This window comes from Mauremys reevesii, linkage group 2 (genome assembly GCF_016161935.1).
Source record: "Mauremys reevesii isolate NIE-2019 linkage group 2, ASM1616193v1, whole genome shotgun sequence".
Lineage (NCBI taxonomy): Eukaryota > Metazoa > Chordata > Testudines > Geoemydidae > Mauremys > Mauremys reevesii.
The window spans coordinates 10,982,190-10,989,605 of record NC_052624.1 but is presented as its reverse complement, the minus strand read 5'-3'; the positions used below and the strand labels follow the sequence as shown (position 1 = coordinate 10,989,605).

The 7,416-nt window shown below is 46.2% G+C and overlaps 1 pseudogene; it reads left to right on the top strand.

Moving 5' to 3' along the window:
- The first annotated feature begins 472 nt into the window (after positions 1-472).
- Positions 473-2,061, top strand: LOC120399589 (annotated as a pseudogene).
- Positions 2,062-7,416: the final 5,355 nt, after the last annotated feature.

Here is a 7,416-nt window from a genome sequence, read left to right as displayed (position 1 = left end):
AGTTGATGCCGCCTCATGGCAGATAAAAAAAATGTCTGGGGCACAATTTCGTAAGCGGAAGGCTGATAATCAGAAAGAAAGAAAGAAAGAAAGAAAGAAAGAAAAGGTTCGTTTCTGAAATATCTCCATCCACTGGCCAGAGATGAAGGTAGTTAAATGCAAAAGGATCAAGCAGAGATGGAGGTGGGGATGAGAGTTTCACAAGTTGAAGAAGAGTTTGAAGAACATAATCTGAATATTGAAGACGAATCAAATGAGACACATGAGGATCAAAACTTGGAAGATCGTGAAAGCGAAAATGTCACTCGTTTGAATTTGAGCTTTAGTGATCCTGCTACTTGGGCCAAATGCAATGATCAAGTCCGATAAATTCTGGTGGAACATGGACCGGAACAAGTTCAGCAGTTTGATTTTCCCAAAGATAGTAAGCAAAGAAAATTCTTGACAATTCATTACAAACGTAGACTTATTAATGGAGAAGAAATGCACCGTCAGTGGCAGCAGTATTCCACATCAAGTGATTCTATCTTGCTTCTGCTGCAAGTTGTTTGGCAGTAGTACTATTGGCACATCATCTCTTTCTGAAAAAGGCTCAAGGGATTGGAAAAACATGTCTGCAATTCTTTCACGGTATGAGAAAAGCAGTGAACATTTGACGAATGTTCAAACATGGAAAGAACCTGAACTGCGATTGAAATACAAGAGAACAAATGATGAAGAACATTTGCGCTTGATTAAGCAAGAAGAAAAGTGTTGGCAGCAAATACTAAAACATCTGATTGCTTTGGTCAGAGTTCTTGGTATGCAAAACCTGGCCTTTTGGGGAACACATGAAAAACTGCACACTTCTGGTAATGAGAACTTCCTCAAATTTGTCGAATATCTAGCTTTGTTTGACGCGCTTATGGATGAGCATCTTTGCAGGATTAAGGACCAGGATATGCATGTACATTACCTAGGGAAAGACATACAGAATGAGCTTATTCAGCTTCTACCCAATGCCATCAAACAAAAAATCCTAGCATCTGCTCGTGCTGCAAAATACTTTATGATCATTCTAGATTGTACACCAGATGCAGGCCATGTTGAACAAATGACCATGATCATTCGGTTTGTGGATAGGCCTACTTCAGAGACCGAGAATGAGACTAAATCAGTATGCATAAAGGAACACTTCTTGGGATTTGTGTCGCTTATGGAGACAACTGGAGCTGGTATGACAGAAACTATTCTTCACCAGTTAGAAGAATGTCACTGCCTATAGAAAACTTACGTGGTGAAGGCTACGACAATGGGAGCAATATGAAAGGGAAAGAAAATGGTGTCCAGCGAAGAATTTTGAATATTAATCCACGAGCCTTTTTCGTTCCTTGCAGTGCACATTCATTGAATTTGGTTGTTAATGATGCTGCAAAGTGTTGCTTAGAGGCAACCGCCTTCTTTGATTTAGTTCAACATGTTTATGTGTATTTCTCGGCTTCTACACATCGCTGGGAAGTTCTAACACGCCACGTATCTAATCTCACAGTTAAACCACTGAGTGAAACAAGATGTGAAAGTCGAATCGATGCCTTGAAACCTCTTCGCTATCAGCTTGGTGATATCTATGATACTCTGATAGCCATCTATGAAGACACTACTCTAACAGGATCATCGGCAATACATCACGAGTGGATGCAAAGGCTCTTACAAAAGCCAATTCTAGTTTCAAGTTTCTTGTTGCTCTTGTTTTGTGGTATGACATATCGTTTGAGATCAACATGACTAGCAAACAACTTCAGGCAAAAGCATTCGACATATGTGATGCCATTAATCAACTTGGAGAAACCAAGAAGTTTCTTGTGGCCGCAGAAGTGACACAGTGTTATACACACAGCCTTTGAGAAAACATTGGTAGATGCAGATGAACTTGCGGAGGAGTTGGATGTACCGGCACTTTTTGAACCAGATCCAATCCGTATTGGAAAGAAGAGGAAGCAGTTCACATATGAAGCAGATGACGAACCTATTTATAATCCGAAAGAAAAATTCAAAGTGAACTTTTACTTTGCAGTGTCCTAAAGCCCCTTTTTGAACCAGGGAACAGTTTAACGGCTCTCAATTTCTGCATAGGTGTAAAGTGGAATATAATTCAGCACATGTGTATCCACTATTTAAAATACAACCAGTGAAAGAAGTTCAAGCTAAGTGCATCCTAAGTAGCTCAAAAATATCCCCTAAATCAAGTGTTCAGTTGCTGTCACCTTGAAAAAAATAAAGAGCTGCTTCAAAGAACATTTGCAAATGATTTAATGGCAGAGTTGTGCTCTGATGAAGGCTCACATTAAAGGTTAATAATAATGTTTAAGATGCAGCATTTCAAATTCCGCTATGTGAAGACATTTGGCCCAGGAAATAAAAGTGAACAGGAAACAACAGAAAGCAATTATTCCTCTGAATCAGGCACAAAAATAATAGACAAGTCTATAAATCTAATGCAGTCTCAGACTATTAGAATCAAACGAACATTAGGTAATATAAAAGGAGGGAAAACAATTAGCTATTGTATACCTGAGAGTATATTGCAAAATTCTTTTATTAAAAATAACCTCATGTAAGGACTTTCATGTAAAGAAAGGGGAACATGGCTGAAAGAAGTGTTGAGGAAAATTGTATGTATTCTTTTTCTGGTAGTACACACTATGAACTAAGTTTTGCAGAAACAAAAAGAAAGGCATGGTCTCCTCCCCCACCCTCTTCTCACAAAGAATCTACTTCTAAAGAGAAAGCAACTTTTTGCATGAATATAAAACGACTGAGCAGCTTAAGCAGAACCAGTGTACCTTATAGATAAAATAAGGCACAATACTGTAATAACTGGGTACAAAAAATTGAGGAAGTACTAATTTATATAGTGCCATTTAGGTGTTTATGTTACTTTACAAAAAAACCACAACCACCTGCCTTACTCATCATGCTGATATGCCAATTGTAACGGCCACAAAAGACAGGGTTATAGTAAGAGTGTATGTTGCTTTGGTTCATTAAGGAACCGTATATTTAGAAGGTTTTGTGAATAGTTGTATGCCATTCCATCTCACAGTGCAAATGAGTGCAGTACAAGGAGATGGCTGCTATTACTCATTTCCTGAGAAGTGGCAGGTGAGAGTGGTTGAACCTGAATGAACAGGGCTGCCTGGGGGGGAGAGAGGGGGCAAGTGGGGCAATTTGCCCCAGGCCCCGGGCTCTGCAGGAGCCTCCACGAGAGTTTTTTGGGGGCCCTGGAGTGGGCCGCTGAAGACCCCAGGCCCCCAGAATCCTCTGGGCGGCCCTGACAATGAATGATACAATGTCACTGTCATTCTACATATGGAATAGAAAGAGGAAACCTTAGCATTATCTATCAACACTGATTGATAAGGATATAATCTGCGCTACTGTATGTCTGTCAAATTTCAGGTAGACCAGCATAGCCTGAAGTAGGGTGACCAGATGTTCCGATATTATCAGGACAGTCCTGATTTTAGGGGACTTGTCCCATGTCCCGATCTTACATTGGTCAGGACACCCTTTGCCACGATATCAGGGACTGTCCGGACCGCAGCCGCGGCGCCGCCGCTCAACGCTTCTTGGGGCAGCACCCAGTGCCCACCCGCCGGCAGGAGCACTGCATGCTGTAGGGGCAGGCTTTGCAGACATCGGGAGTGGGCACAGAGCCCTTCACCCACCACCTGACCCAACCCGCGACCCAAGGAGCCAGAGGACCAGCCTGCCGGATGCTTCCTGGGATGGGAGCTGCCCCAGGTAAGCACCACCAGGACTGCCCACCTCGCCCCCTGGCAGGTCCCTCTGGTTCTTAGGGTGGGGAGGCTCTGCGTGCTGCCGGCGCCTGCAAGCCCTGTTCCGTGGCTCCGGCAGCTCCCATTGGTGCTTTTCCCAGCCAATAAGAGCCATGGAGCTCGCACTTGTGGTGGGTGCAGCACGTGGAGAGTCTGGAGACTCCCCTCGCCGCTCTCACGCTGGGAGCCAGAGACCTCCCAGCAGGGCTGGTGAGTGCGGCCAGGGAGTGAGTGTCTGGGAGGTGTTTGTGGGATGCTGGGCTGTGAGGGTGTGGAGGGCGCTGGGCAGTGGGGGAGGTTTGTGTGTTTTGGGGTGCTGGGCAGTGGGGGAGATCTGTGTGTGTCAGGGCACTGGACAGTGCAGGTCTGTGTTGGGCATTGTGTAGTTGTGGTGGTGGGGCTGTGGGGAAGGGCACTGGGAGGGAGGGGAAATGTGTGTATTGGGAAACTAGCGAGTGGGGGTTCTGTGTGGGGTGCTGGGCAGCTGTGGTGGGGCTGTGGGCAAGGGGGTGCTGGGCAGGGTGTGTGTGCACAGCACTGTGCATTTGTGATGGAAGGGTTGTAGCGGGGCTCTGGGCAGAGTGGATCCAGGGGGCACTGGGCAGGTGAACTGTGTGGCCCAGCATGGGCCCACCCCCAACAGGAAGGGGCACACTGGTAGCACAGGGCCAGGCGGACCAGTGTGCCTCTGGCTCTGGTAGGGCTGCGCACCTGTTTCTGTCCCTCCCTCTCCCCCAAGGTGTCCTGGTATTTCACTCTTGCGATCTGGTCACCCTAACCTGGAGACACGTGTGGCCAGCAGACCTCAACCACCAGGAACCATCATCTATCAGTACCAAGCGGTTGGTAACGTTTTACACTCCATTAGGAAGACCAGCTACTGCAAAGAATAGCCTGCTGTTGTCTGCCATCTGTAGGGCTCATCTGAAATAACATTCCTCTGACATCTAAAAATAACGGGGCAAATACTGAAAGGAGCCTGACTCAGAAGGGAGCACTTTCCCCTTGAGTTTGTAAAACAGTTTGCTTGCCATTAAGCTGGAAAAAGCCACGCTGGAATACTCGCTAGCCAGTGCTGTTTGGAAGCACTTGGTTACACTAAAACTGCTTTACGGGAGGATGTATAAGGGGCCCACTCCAGAGAACAAAGTGTTAAGCAGTCAGGCTGTTCATGTCCCAGAACAGCTGGTTTTCTAACCAAGTGCAGTATTATCAATCCTGTAAACAGCCGCAGCTTTACAACAGACCAGGAAGTGGGGTAACTGCATCTATCCCCAGTGCCAGAGGGCAGAGAGAAAGAGAAATGCTATAATGCAGACGTCTTGTACCCTGACTTGAGTGCTACATAAAAATAAGTTTGCTTTATACTGCCAGTTTGAGTGCCTCCTGACCCACCAGCAGCACTCCTTACAGAACCTGGTAATTCCAGTGGAAGGACCAATCCCAAATCTGCTTAGTCTGTGAAACCTGACAGGAACACAGAACAAATGTGTATGATTACACACACAAAACCGACTTAAATGTTTTCTCCATACTCCCCAGTCCCGGCCGAGCGCCCCCGGCCCAGACCCGGACTCGGCCGAGCGGCTCCAGGCAGCACGGTAAGGGGGCAGGGAGCAGGGAGGGGGTCTTGGAAGAGGGCAGGGGAGTTCAGGTGGTTGTGGAGGGGTGAATAGGGGTGGGGCAGTCAGAGGGCAGGGAACAGGGGGATTGAATGGGGGCAAGGGTCCCAGGGGGGCAGTCAGGAAGGAGCAGGGGTTGGATGGGGCAGTGCGGGGCAGTCAGGGGCAGGGGTTCCAGGGGTCGTTGGGGACCGAGAGAAGGGGTGGTTGGATGGGGCAGGGGTTCCGAGGGGCCATCAGGAATGAGGAGGGATTGGATGGGGCGGCAGGGGGCAGTCAGGGGACAGGGAAGGGGGGTGGATGGGGCAGGGGTACCGGGGGGGCATCAAGGAACGTGGGAGGTTGGATGGGGCAGGAGTCCCGGGGGGGTGGCCACGACCCCCTCGTGGGGTGAGGAGGAGGGAACCTGTTGTTAATATTTTGGCAGCTCATCACTGCATGTAACCCCTCCATGCACCATATTTTACATCACTGCAAACAGCATGCCAAGCCTAATAAGGGGAGAACATTGAATGCACCTGTCTAGCTGGTTGAAATATTTCCAAGGGAACAGTTTTGCCACTATAAAATGCTGTTTATCATCTAAATCAAAATGTTTCTCAATGTGTTGATTTCAAGATTTTTTGTTTACATTGACAAAAGAGTTTGTAAGGATGGCAATCTGAAATAGAACCTTAGTATTTTTTCAACTCTCACTTTGTATCAACTAGATGTGGATAAATTATGTACTGATTAGTCTGTCTTGTCACATTGCCCTGTGTTTTCATTGGATGTTTCAGATTGGTTCAGTTTACCCATGTGATATCACAGCTGCTATTAGTGGCAGGGCTATCTTTGGAATTGAGGAGTAGGTTTGATAACCAGCATCTCTGATGAAAGGGAGCAGTGAGATTGCCAGCTACTGTGGCTCTGATCTTTCAGACCCAGGTACTGCTGTGAAGTAGCACATTGATTTCACCTCACAAAGCCTGACCCTTGTTCAGAGAAATGAAAGGAGGGGGTGGAAACCATGGAAGGAGTTCAGGTCATGCTCAGCTGTGTGACATGCAAACAAAGCAAGATCTTTTCTGACACTGCTCCCAGTACAAGCAACATTACATCATCCTTCACACAGCCCCCATATGAGAGCTCTGTTAGTGGAACTGGTAGACCCCAGCATAAGACCTTGGAAGCAGCATTCTTTTAGGGAGCACCCGCTCGTCACAGCAGCCACAACACCGATGGTCATCGCTCTCAGGCAACAGACAGAGCAGACGACTCAGAGGTATTTTCATAGAAGCCCCTGTAAGTTAAAAATCTTTTTCTATTTGACATCCTGAAGTGTATGGGTCTCAAGTGTAAATAAAGCTGGATGTCTGTGGTTTGAGTGAGATCTCCCTACCCATTCGGTACCTGTTAGCCCAGAATATCTAAATGTTTAGCTTTAAGTAATTGACATGGAATGTTATTTGATATATTACGTGTTTAACTGATATATTGGTATATGTAATAGATATTGTTGCAAGGTATATGGCATCAAGTATATGGCTATATTGTTATATGTGATAGTTATTTAAATTGTAATTGTAGTACCGTGTCTTTATTTCTTGCGCCGCTTCCTTTACACTGTATCTGTAACTGTTACTGTTTTATTATTTTTACCTCTCTTTCTCCTCTTTTATTGCAACCTTTTACTTCTAAATAAATGTTATTTTTGGTTTTGAAGAATTTACTGCTTGCTGCCTATCCTCGATCGGAGGGCTGTATTCGTGTCCTTCAAGGGGAAAGGTAGCTGGCCTGGGTTAGTGGCTTTTCTCTGGAAAATCCATAGGGCAGGCCACAACTTTTAATACCAGAATAGGCAAATTGAAAATGAAGAGTTCTAAATTAAAAACAGTTGGGTTCAAATCTTTGGGTAACAGCCTGAGAGACCCAGCCGTCTCTGGCAAAGGGTGAGGAAGGGCAGGGCCGCACCACACCATGTCCCCTGGTGGGAC